At 47.4% G+C, this 13148-nt stretch overlaps 1 long non-coding RNA gene across 1 annotated transcript; it reads left to right on the top strand.

Moving 5' to 3' along the window:
* The first annotated feature begins 484 nt into the window (after positions 1 to 484).
* LOC137857041 (uncharacterized) lies at positions 485 to 12558 on the top strand. The gene is made up of 3 exons (XR_011096958.1): positions 485 to 5290; positions 8314 to 8547; positions 8651 to 12558. It is a non-coding gene; the product is annotated as an uncharacterized lncRNA (long non-coding RNA).
* The last annotated feature ends 590 nt before the right edge of the window (positions 12559 to 13148 follow it).

Here is a 13148-nt window from a genome sequence, read left to right as displayed (position 1 = left end):
CGCGGTGACTAGTGCTGGTGGAGAAGCTCATGGACTGCTCTTGCTGCTGAGTTTTTTCTGGACAAGGAGGGGAGAGTTTCTGTGGAGTAGAAATTACTTCAGAGGAAATGAAAAGCAGATAATGAATGAAAAAAGAAAATAAGTGAGCAAATGAGAGACAAGTGTACAGGGGAACTACGTACTACAGAACGTTTTTGAAGGATTTTTCCCCTGATGCCATGGTCAGCTGCAGGTATTTTCTTCACGGCACCTCTCCTTTTGGAGCAGATTGAATTGTACTGAGCAGCCTGCGCCACGGGGCAGGTGGTCCACAAGCCAAGGCTCGCAGGGTGCCCCTGCCCAGCCATTTATGCAGGAGCTTCATCTGCTGATGCCCTGTTTTTAGAAGATAAACTGCTTTAGCTGCCCAGCACTGGATCTCAGTGCCACATCATCTGTTCAGTTAGAGCCCAGATCCCTTCCACATGTAGGTGCTTGAGGGACAGAGTGGCGCAGGGAGAGCTGCTCTCACCCTGGGGATGTAGTGACAGGAGAGTCTGGGATACCCATGGAGACAAGTCCCAGCCTGGGGCTGCCACAAGCACATCCCAGAGACCTGGTGTCACCTGGGCAGCTCTGACGTGGCTCAGCGGGACACATGAGATACCTGTGTAAGCAGCTTGTCTCTCTCATCTACGTGTCTGCACAACAGAGGGTCCAAAAAAACTCAGAACAACAAATTCAACTTCTGATTTTCCTTTTAGGTCTCAACAATACTATTCCTGTGAGCTGGCAGAGCAAACAGCTTTACTCAGCCAACTGAATGAGGCAAGGAACTGTATCAAAAAATGAAATGAGTCGAAGGGAATAGCAGACCGTAAGCAACAGGTCGGACAGGCAGCGATTGCTGCACATCAGGCTCATATCGACAGAGAGCTTACATCACTGACATGAGTCAATGCATGCTGTTGCTAACCAACTGTGGGTTTGGGGATCACAGAGCAGAGTCATGAACTTTGGAGACAGCAGAAGGCGAGCTCAGGAAGGAGCAGTTGGGTGACCAGTGGGACAGAGAGAGGTAGCAGGGTAAATTTTCCGTCTGAAACAGACAGAACATGGGCCTTCTACAGCGAGTAGAGATAATCAGAGCTTGTGACCAAGGGGAATAATTTCTTCTGAGAATGGAGAGAGTTGACAACTGAGACAAAGGTGGGCACATGAATGGTGGTAGCTGTGTAGGGAATCTCTCTGGAATGTCTCAAGGTGGCTATAGTCAGAAATAAGCCTAAATCTTTGACTTACAGTTGCCATGCAGACAGCTGTGACTCAGCCCTTGCATTTGAGGCAGTTAGTACCAGGTGGGCTGCTCTGAGAGGGACCAGTCTGCAGCCTCCAGGTATAGGCTCAAGTGAGCATGAACTGATTGTTGAAGGTGTAATTGAAAAAGCTACAGCTTGGGCAGACCTATGCCGTGCAGTGAGGTGAGTATTGCTTCCATATTTTTTTCCCCACAGTTACAGTCACTTAGCAGTGAGACTTCAGGGACTGGGAAGGGAAATAACTCTAGGAGAGCTCTAGGAGAGCATTTTAGCTTAGGTCTGAATGGCAGAATGCCTGCCTGAACCACAGAAGAATTAGTAGAAATGCAGAAAGCTCTTTCAGGAGCTCATAGCTAATTAAATAGCCCTTGAGGAAAACACAAAGCTGTAACAGTGGCCCTGGAGGATTTGACCAGCGCTTAGCCAAACTTGATGGGAAGCTGGAGAGGCCTTGGAGCAGCTCATAGGACGAAATGATGCTTGTTTGGAAGGTTGGCTAGTGTTCCAGTAACTGCCTTCTGTCCTAAGCTTAAGTAAATGTTGAATGGCTGTGGCAGATTGCTCCTTCTGGTGGAGGCAAGGGGACACAGGTACAGCTTTTTTTCTTTTTTTTTTTTTTTTTTGAACAATGCAGGTAGTTGGTTTAGACTTAGTTAAGCTAGGAGTTATGATTCTGTTCTAGCAGAGATCTTCCCTGTCCTTAACGCCTTCTGCAGTGAATGCCACAGTTCCAGGCCCACCACAGCTTGTGTTTTACCTCACTGGCTCTGAGACAATAATATTATTAAAATAAATAATATTATCTGGAAATAAATTAAGCTCTACATCTATGCAATGCTAAAAAAAAGACTCTGTCCAGGCTATTCTTTTTTCTCGCTCTCTCTGCCTCTCTCTCTTCTTTTTTTTTTTTTTTTTTCCTATCAAAGCCTTGATTGAACCCATTCAAGGATTCTCTGATTTGGGTGATGTGGGCACACTGATTTGGACCAAAATTTGTAATCGTGGTGAAGTGTTTGCAGTTCAGTGTGTCTGCCTGGAGAAACCAGCTGGGCTTGTACAATGTTACTGTGGTGAAATGGGGAAGGTGTCAGAGTGGGAGATTTGCGATCGGAGACGCAAGAGGCCTGAGAGGATGTAGGTACTGAGAGATGTGTATAAAGGCTGGTCTGATGAGCCAGAGGAAAACAGAGATGTAGGAGGGGGTGGGATGGAGGATCAGGGTGTTGGCCAGCAAAACAGGGCATGGGAGGGAATCCAGTGAGTTAACAGGGATTAGCAACAGTCTAACTTAACCACCTGCAGTTATTATTCCTTCTGATACGTACAGCTTTAATCCCTCTGTTAAGAAAGAAGTAGATAACTGTACCAAACTTGTTTATCCTCTAGGCTTCAGTCGAGGCTGACTGCCAAGGTTGTCCTAACCATGTTTAGAGCCTTCTTCTCTATGCTTTATCTGTTTTTCCTCATGTTTCTTATCCTCAAGACTCTGTAAAAAATAGTATTGAGAAAATGGTGTTGAGAATAGCTCAGAAAGTTCCTTTGGGCAGTGACTTGGGAAGTGTTTTGGAATGGAGACTGACGTTCCTCCATAACGGAGCCGGGCAGTTTGGCACAGCTACCTTTAGGCCGGCAGTAGCATCCACCCACTTTCACTACGTTTCACCCAACCCTTGGCAACGCCTGCTTCTTCTGGAGACTTAGGTCTGAATCTTTTCTTACGCCAACACAGTGGGAACGTGTGGTGCTGTGTCTTCTCTCAGGTCACTTACTGGCATTGTAGGGCCAACAAAAGCTGTAGCTCCAGGAGCCCTTGGATTCACCACCGAGAGAAGTTGCTCTGGTTTAAAACTATCCTAGCAAAAATGGCGAGCTCTGGGGTTTAACAGAGCAGGAGAGGCAGCTTTGGGAATGAATGGCTGAGATGGAATCTACAACTTTATCATCATTCTTGGCTTTTGTTGGTTTTGTTAAAGGAAATATAGCCTGAGAGAGTTTGTGGCCAAGATACAGAAGCAGTGGCAGAATGGAGGTGATTTAAGTGCACAGATACTTGGGAAATAGTGGTTGGAAGCAGGGTAATTTCAGAAGCTTCTGGTCTCATATGTGGTTCCTGTGATACGTTGTTAACCACTTGTACTGCTTCAGCTTTTGTGTTCCTCCTGTGTGGACTTTCATTGTCACTCGTGCCTGTTGCTGCTCAGTTTGGTGAGTGGTGAGGAGCTGTAGTAGAAACTTTGCTTAAGTCTCAGCTTCATTTCCTTGCCGACAGTGCTTCCTGCATCTAAACAGGCCTCGGTCTCCCATCAGGTTCAGGGCTCTCTGGAAAGTTCGTTAGTGTCTCCCCCAGCTCCAACACGTCAGGGATTTGACCCTGCATACTCAGTGTGTTGGGGGCTCTTATTTTATGACATGCTCACTTGTCTCCCCAGCTCTAGCAGTGAAGAAGGTCCTGTTGGTGTAGGCAACGACCACGTTCTGTGTCTTTTCTGCCATCCATGTAGGGTGATACTGAACCCGAGCTTTTTTTTTTTTTTCCTTTTTATTTTTTTTGATGCATTGCTTTCTTAGTTCCTAAAATGAGGATAGCGAGACTATTACCCTCCCCATCCAGGATGCAGTGAAAGGCTGCATCTGTGCAGTATAAACAAAGCCCTAATTTACATGTAAATGTGTGTGATATCGCTGTAGCAGCAGAGTTGTACCAGTGAAGCCCTCCTTATGTGCAGGCAGCTTATGTCAGCAGAATAGGGCTCTTTTTTCTCTTTTTTTTGAACAGAACTTTTCCAAGCACTGTCAGCTATATCAGCAAAAAACATTCACTACCAATATAACTGCATTCTCATTAGAGCACAGATCCCCATGACATTTTAATTCCTAACTTCTTTTTAGGCACTTCTGAGGGCCTGTACCTAAGACTTTCTGCTATGTGGAAGAGACCCCAAACACTCCCCCCATTAGTACCCTGGCAAACGAGCTCAGAGCAGATGTGGCCTCGTTTTATCAATAGCTGCAGAGCGCTTTGAGAGGTGGTTCAAGGCACTGAGCCTGGCAGAAGCTAGACCAGACTGTTAGGGCTGACTTCAAGGAGGACCACAGCAGTTGCTGCTTCTTCTGACAATGTTGTTGGTACTGCAGGAGTCTGGCCAGGTTTCCCCTTATTCACCTTTTCCTGTGTGAAGAGCAGAATGGAAAGCCCCTGTAGGCCACTGGCACCATGGATGGGGGAGCAGAAGAGACTGTTCCATACGGTGTCACTTCGGCTGTGCCTGGTCCCCGTGTGAAGAGCCCCTGAGTGTGCTCTTCTGTGGTTCACATATGGGAACCACAGGATGCTTGTCCTGTGCTGTGGCCTTCTCTGGTGTAGCTGCTACCCTGGGCTGCCTGAGCCCTGCCCCTCTCCTTCAACTCTTTGTCCCTTTAGCCCCCGGTTTCTGACTGTGAAGATACCGGCATTAATAGTTCTGGTTAGCTGGGAACACCCTGAGCACTTGGTCCAAGTCTGTAGGAAGAGGCATGCAGTGTTACTGACCTTTGGACATGCGTTGGCTGAAGGGAAATAAGCCTTCAAAGGAGGGAAATAAGCTCCTCACGCAGGCCGTTTGCACTGATGAGCTGCCACAGGGGCTGTAGAGCAGCAGGGTGGGTAGCCGAGGCTGACACGAACAGTGGGGTGGCCAGATAAGTCAGTTGGTCTAGCAGAGAGCTTCATAGCCAAGGAATTAGTGGCAGCAAGCATCGTGTTCATTGTCCAGGAGCTGGGACAAGGTATTTTGTCCACTGAGCAGAGAAAGAGGGTATGTAAGGCCATAGTGTTCCCTAGAAAAGATGTCTTTGTTGTTAGTTTTAATTTCGTCCCTTTCTGATGCTGTTACAAAGGTGGCACGTGAGAAGAGAGCATCCTACAGAGGAGAGAGAGCACACTGGTACGTGAGCAGTGACCAAACCTCAGCATGGAGAAGGAATGAAGGAAGGAGCAGTTTGTCCCCCTTCAGGTACTGAGCACAGTTTTTCAGGTTTCCTTTCTCCTCCCTTTCCTATTTAGAAAAACCTGGATGAAGGGAGGTAGACAAGCTGACAGAAGACATGGCTAAACCCCAGAGAAGCTGCTGCAGGCCTGACCGGTTGCTGTATCAGGCGTGGCCATAAGAGGGAAGTGTGTGCTCAGACATTAGGCGCCTTCACTGCGTGCGGGAGCAATCCCAGCTCGGCCGCTGCAGGCTCTGCAGGCAGCAGGGACCCTGCCCCACTCCCACCTCCTGTGCAGGGCTCACAGCAAGGCCTGAGCTCCTGGAGGTGCCAGAGGCCAGCCACAGGGACACCGCTACGGTGTGAGGTGGGAACTTCAGGCTCCAGCAAGGCTGTGCCTGCTGGCTGTGCAGGGCCCTTTGAGCTGGAGCTGTCATGTGTGTATGGCTGAGGGGTTTCTGCTTGCCACCTGGCCTGGGTGAGGGCTGGTCTGTGCCCACCACAGTAACCCTGCCCATCCTCTAACCATGCCAGCGCCTCCTGGAAGAACTGGGGAACGCGCAGGGACAGTGGGAGCTCTGGAGAGGTCTCCAGGCTGTGCCTGGTGGTGTAAATGAGATCTGAGTTTGAGCCGCTTGATACAGAGTGATACCTGGCTGTTGCACAGCAAAGGGGTTAGGGACACAGCTCATGGCTCCTTTCTACTGTGCTCCTGCTGTGCTGTGAGCTCAGTTGTGGCTGTTCTGTGCTTTTGCTTCCCTGCTATCAGCAAGGAGCTGAGCCACAGGGACCCACAGGGTGCTTCGAGGAGAAACAGAATTGAGATTGATTTCCTATAGTTATCTGCCAAGAAGTGTGAGGAGCACCACCTGACCTGACCACCAGCTTCCCATGAGCTTGTACTGCAGAGGGGCACACGGTCTTGTTATAGATTTGTTTCTCAGGGACGTTTTCTCCTTAGAAGCAGAAACAGAGGAAAGTGAATGAGACAAATCTCAATTTATTCCTTGTTCAAGCCACAGAATCAAAGCAAAACGCATCCAAGAATAAACTGCGTGAGAGCTGTACCCAGGTGCTGTGGCAAGGCTGTGCAAAAGTGTGCATCTTTTGGCAGCTGGCTGGGCACGTGTTGATTTTTGTGCTTTTAAAACCTTGTATTCCTGCACAGCAGCAGGACCTACAGCTCCTGCAGCAGGAACAGGGACTGCGAGTCTGGCTGGGATCTAAAGGCACAGGAGAAAAGAGTGAGAGAGAGCTGAAGGAATGTGCAGGGCTCAGCACATGCCTGTTGTGTGCATCCTATGGGGGGAATGCTGCCCAGCAGGGGACGTCCGTGCCCCGTGTGGGGTGGCTGTGGGCTGGGGGCTGCCCTGCGTGTGGCTGCCTGTGCTGTGCAGCTGTGTGGGAATGGCTGCGTGTAAGGACACAAGAGGTTACTTGGCAGTGAAATGAGGCGAAGCATTGCCATGGTGACCACACTCTGCTCTCCTCTCCCTGCCAGATGCCAGGCTCCCAAGCAGTAATGTCTGTGGGTTGTTCTGAGAGGCCCAGGTCACTCTCCCTCTTTTGAGAATGGATGGGGACGGTGCTGCCCCCTCTCCAGACTGAGAGAGTGGTAAACACAAGGGTGTCTCTTTTTTTCCCTCTACATTTCATCAGAGGACACTGTCTGGGTACGTCCTACATTAGTGGCTGGTGCAGTGCAAAGACAGGAGGGCTGGGGTTTGAATTGCTGTGGTACTTTATTGTCCATGCAGTGTCCTTGCGAGCAGTGAGGAGAGCCAGTTGGCACTTGTTAGGCACGTGGTGTGCATGTACAGAGCTGTCTGTTGGAGGACCCTGCACCCACACTGCAAGAGAAGGTGCTCCAGGGAGCTCCACCGTGAACCACTTCAACTCCAGCACCACCAGGAGCGTGGAGCTCACCAGCGACAGGTACTGCAAGGCTCTAAGGACACAGCAACTGTGCACCAGAGCATAATGCCTCCGTGCACCTAGTGAATTCACGTTTGCTATTAGTGCCCACACAGATGGTGTTTTCTCTTCCTACTGAGTTGGATCAGATCATGTTCTGTGCTGCAGCCCCTGGCACAGAAAGTGCAGCTGCATCTTCCAGGGACCAGAGAAGCTAAAACGCGTTCCTCAGAGACCTTATTCCTTTCATCTTCAGAGACCTTACTCCTTTCATCTTCAGAAGGCTTAATTTTTTCATCAGCTCTCTAGGTTTAGTACTTGGTGGTCTGTGAGGCCACGTTAATCATCTCCCTCCTGTGCTCTCAGTTAAAGGTTTAGAGAGCTGGCTGCTTTGTGGTTGGTGGAGAAAAAAATGAGAAAGAAGGGCTTTGTAGCCTAAAATGTTTGGACATGCATGGGCTGAGGAAGAACGCTGATGCTTCTTGCACAGACCCATATACAGAAGCTGGAAAGAGCAAACCAAGTAGATGGTCACCCAGTCCTGGAGGCTGAAGTGCCACAGGAGACCAGAGAGGGGCTGTAGGCCAGAAGGTGAGGTCATCACGGCCCTTCTGCTGTGCTGGGACCTGGCAGATGTGCAGAACACAGCTAGAAGCTTCTCACTGATGTGTCTATTGTAGCATATTCCATTGAGTACCTGCCTTTTCCCTTTAAGGGTTTTTGTTTAAAGCACAGAAAAAAAGCCTGCTAGACACAGACAAACAGGTATTGTCATCTTGTCTCTTCTGGCAAAGGCAGTGAGAGCTGCGACTCAGTGGAAGTAAAGCAATCTCTCTACTCAGCTGAGATTTGCTAATTTGCGCTGTCATGAGGTCTCATTGGAAACATATTTTTAAATGAAAAAGCAAGGAAATGATGCAAAATAGATTTGAGCATATTCCAGGAGATAGCTAAATTTTTCATAGTGAAAACCAATAATAGATCAGTCTGTGTGCTATGAACATCTCATCACAAAAATACACCATGGGAGGCTTCTGCTATCTATTCTTGGCTGAGCACTGACCTTGGCTATTAGATCTCAATTAAGCAGCTCTATGACTAATGTTTCTCTCTCTCTCCTGCTTTTCTGCTGCAGAAAATAATTTTCAATAATATTGAACGCTGAGTACCTGTGCACTTACTCTCCAGATGGGACCCATGGTTTTGTGGTAGGCTCCAAGTCACCTGAAAAAAACAGCATTTCCAGTGAGATTTCCAGGGAAAGGAGATGTTAAAGATCTGTGGAGACAGGGATTGCAGTCTTCAGCATCGAGCAGCCTCTGCTGTTCCCTCAAAAGTATGCAATGATCATTGCAGCTTAAAGGAAGGGGTGAGTAGGCCACGGGGATCAGAAAGAGCATGCCATATCTTCACTTCTGTATACTTGCTCACCTGGGATCTTATTTTCCTTTGACTTCTCTCCTATCATTTAGTCCTAGGAGAAGGGAAGAACAGACAGTGGAGCAGACAATGGAAGCGATAAGACTGTGCAAGACTTGCCTTGCTGCATAAATCTGTGATGAGGAGGGAGATGTCTGCGGACTGACTTTCAGCCCAGGTAAGTGCTGAAGCATCAAAGCACCGTGCCAAACCCTGATGTCTCCTGGAGCACACAGACAGCACTGGGCCAGGAAGGGCTGATAGGTGCTATCTCTACACTTCTGTTTGACATCCAGCCATCAAAAGCAGGAGCAGTCCCTGAAACTGTTGCAGGAGAGGTGGGCTTCTGTTCTCAAGTGCAGACAGGGTGTCAGGAGTGAAGAGTTCTCACTGCCAGCTACTTGTGTGTTACCGATGGTTGGGATTCAGGCAGGGAACAGGGGACGTGGTAGCACCTTGGCTACAAAGGTGGAGGAAGTAGTGGGAAAACGGCAGATCTTGTTGTCCTTGTGGCACTGCTTGGAGGGAAGAGTGAGGGGGAGAAAACGGGTTGTGAGCAAGGACATAGTAGCTCCTACAAACTGCCATCCCAGTGTGAGGAGCAAAAGAGATGCCAGTTTTTCACCAGCATTGGGATGAAGACTTGACAGAGCAATCAGTATCAGTGCAAAGAATAGAAGATGGGTCTCCTACATGGTGGAACAAAACCCTTGCTTTGAAAGGACCTGCAACATGTTTTCAGCTCTCTGGACTGAAAAAATGGGTAATTTGCATGCAGCATTCAGCTGGATTTAGAATGGCTACAGCCTGTTTGCAGTAGTGGGGCTAAAATCTTCCTGACTACGTGTCACAGACATCTGATAATCAGCGCTTTTGCAAAGCCAGGTTTCATCACAGCAATGAGAACAATCAGACAAACCAGTTATTACAAGATTAGCGCTATTTGCTCGGAGTCTTTCCAGGTGCTGGCTGTATTTGACAAAGGTCAGATTAACATCTGACATTAGTCTTAGAGGAATGCTGCCTGAAAAGCCACAGGGAAAAAGTGTGTATGACAGTGTGCTGACTGCAGTGGCAAAAAGCTGTACCTAGGCTTGATCTCAGTCACTGCAACAGGCAAGACAGTGCCAGATCAGCTCTCTCTGTTCTAGAAAAGATGGGACATGCTATGCAGCAAGTGGAAGTGAGAGGGGTGTTAGATCTTGGTGCTTGTGCCATGCTCAGCAATGATTGCTGCCTTTTCTCTGCCTACTTGGCTGTGAGCAATGGCATTTTTTTTTCTTCTTTGGAAGAAACTATTTACAAATAATTTGTTGTTACCGCCACTGCTAAGGGTTTCTGGACACTCAGGTTTACTTATGTTCAGCTCCATCCCGTGATTCCTAGCTCCACAATCTCAAGATGTGTCTAAGGAGCCATCCCCTTACTAACCAGCAAGTCTTTCCAAAATTTAAATTCTGTTTGAAAACAAAGCTAACTTCAAAGTTTCAGCAACAACCAACACCTTTGCCCGGACTGATTGTTTTTAAGCAAGAACAGTGCTTTGAAAGATGAGTCTTCTTTCCAGTCTGTGTGTTCTGCTCTGGCCTCCTCCATCATTTCAAAATCAATAGCTGTCTCTGATTGCCCCCCTCCCCTCCAGACCATGCTCTTTGCTACCTCATTTTGGTTTTAATTTGCCACAGCAAAATTGCAGTAATTTTTCCCCCATCCTAATTAAGAAACCTATCCATTAAGGAGAAAGAAAACAAAAACAAAACCTTCTTATCTAAGCCCTTTGTGCAGAACAGAGACAGAAATGATTGGTGAGAAGATCAGCTCTAGAAAGCCAAGCCCTTTATTGATTCTTCTGGCTTTCCTCAGTAAATACAGAATGAGTTTTAAATTCACCTAGAAAGAAGCTAAAAGCTTGTGTAAAGCGCTGACTTCCCAACATCCAAGAAGAGTGAAGCAGTATCTCTTCTGGTCTGTCTCACTTTTTACTCTCTATAGTTTCAACAAAAGTATTTGGAGAATGTTTCATTGTATCTTGCCTAACTTCTGTTTCTCTTTTGTCACATTTTGCTGTAAATTGGTCTTGCTCTTAACTTTCCAGAGTGTAATGGTTCTGACCTATCTTTTGGAAGAACTTTGAGATGTGTACATGAAAGAGACTGGAAAAATCTCTATTGTGAGCAAACGTCCTCCTTAGCTCACCCACCAGCACTGAGTACTTGAGTTAAGGAAAGAAACACGGGGTGATGGTGAAGGAGGGCTCAGCCTTTAGGCCATTCAGTTCATTGCACACTGCTGCTAAGCTCTGTTCTTACAGGCACAAAAAGGGAAAAAGAGAACCCAAACTCGCAGATACTAGTCAGGAGATAGTCCGCTGCGCAGGGGGATTTTGTGGGAGAGGATGCTCAGCAGCAACATAGGAAAAGGACAGAGATGGAACAGAAATAAGATGGGAAATGCCTACGCAGGGTTAGAACTTTGACTATCCAGAGAAGTAATCATAGCCTTTATGGTGAAGAGAGGGAAAGATACCGCACTTCTACAGACTTCATCCCCTCTCCCCTTCTCCCTGGAGCAGTGGAAGTGGTTGATACTTTCCGTGATGCCTATCTGAGCACAAGTGCTGGCTGTGAATGAAAATCAGATCTGACTCCCTGCCACACTCCAGACACTGTCCTGGGGAGATGGACGTGTAACTGATGAACCCGTTCAGTTTCTGTGCACAGTCAGGTCTTCCTAAGATGGGTCATACACTTAAAATAGCAGGAACAGGATGGGGGTGATGCTAGCTGGACTAAAATTATACTGATATTCCAGACTGTTCCTCTCCCTGCTGCGACCCCAAAAGCAAAACACCCTAGGATCCAGTGGGTTTAAGTGGATCTGGTGGATCTTGTGGGTTTGAGTTATGATTCAGTGGTCCACTTATTGTTGGTATCCTGTTTGTAGCGGAATCCAGCACTTGCTGAGAGACTGGCTACCACCTGAAGCTGGAAGGGGTGCAGAGGAGGGTTACTGAGGCACGTCAGGGGCCCAGGGCACGCGATCTGTGAGCAAATATTGTGGATCTTGGGGTCCCTTTGGGTGGCATAGAGATTGAGGAGGAGAGGGGGATCAAATTGTAGACTGTAATTATTTGAAGGGGAGTTATAAAGGCAGTGGAACCAAACTCTTGGTAGTAATAGATAGTAATAAAAAGGCAGAGGGAATGTTTATAAGTTGTGATTGAAAACTCGGGCAGGACATAAAAATTCTTCGTCATGTGAACAGGGCAGTGCTGGCACCAGCTACTGAAAGGAAGGGCAGGCTCTGCCATGTGGGTTCTAATAGCATGGGTAGCCTGTGGGCACCAGCACTATTGCTAGCGGGAGGTTGGGCTGGGCACCTGCAGCAGTGCCTCCAGCCACTGCTCCTGGGGTCCCTTGGCTACAGGTATTGGAAGGTGACACAAAGGTACAGCCTGCAGGAGCTAAGCTCTGACTTACGTGTGGCACTGAGCTCACCTGGACTGCGTTAGAGTAAACGTGACTGTATCAGTAGTCAGTGTTCAATTCTTTGTATTTGTTAAGCTATTTGTGATTATCATCTGCTAAATATAAATAGCTGAATTTTGTACCATGCTAAACTTGGGTCAACAGCACCTTGTACCTCTTGTACCAGCATGCAACAGATTGTTTTCAACTAAATTTGGTTATTAGGGTATCCAGAGGCATTGTCAGACACTTTCTGCTAAAACCTGTCTCTTTGTACAGAGATAATACAAGGAAGACTTTTTATATAGGGGTCTTCTGAGGCCTCCAGCAACTTATTTTTCTGGACCATTAATTTCTGCAGTCCACATACACCTGTTAACCTTTTGAGGTAACGTCTTCAGATGTGGGCAATTTTTACACTTTCATCAGAACTGAAGTATGCTTAAAGCACCTTGAGTTATAGCTCAATTTTGCATCTTAATTAAGTGGGAACATGTCTTGTCACCAATGAGTTTGTTCTTTGTGTTTTATCTATCCTGCTTGAGCTGTGATGCAGAGAACGGGAATGGGTTATGTGAGTAGATGGAGACAAATCCAAGCTCATCTGAATTTTGCAAGATGCAAACCAGTTCCAACCTGGACCTGCAGGCACAGCAGTGACAACAAGAAGCAAAAAAATGACAAGCTCTCAAAAAAAACTGGGATCAGAATCTTCCAGGCAGCAGGCACAGCTCTAGGGACTGCTTTGCCAGTAAGTTACTGCCTGCTGGGCAAGCAGAGGGCATGCAGTAAATCTGTCTTGGGCACTACTGCGCAGCCCAGTTTGTAACACTGAATTTCCCTAGCAGAGTACTCTCAGGAGGCCTGAAATGCTAAGTTTGTACAGGCAGTTTCCTCTTCTGCTTCCAGCATTCATCCCCCTGTGCATTGATTCTGATGTAATGTGGATTTTATTTTTCCTTTACTCTAGAGTACTAAAAAAATAAATTAGCAACTGCTTAAATTCTGTCAGACAGTTAGTTTATGTATAGATCACATAACAGAGTACAGGGGGTAAACAACATGCTTCATTTCCAGGTGGCCT

Source organism: Anas acuta, chromosome 5 (genome assembly GCF_963932015.1).
Source record: "Anas acuta chromosome 5, bAnaAcu1.1, whole genome shotgun sequence".
Taxonomy (NCBI): Eukaryota; Metazoa; Chordata; class Aves; order Anseriformes; family Anatidae; genus Anas; species Anas acuta.
This window is presented reverse-complemented; position numbering and strand designations above follow the sequence as displayed.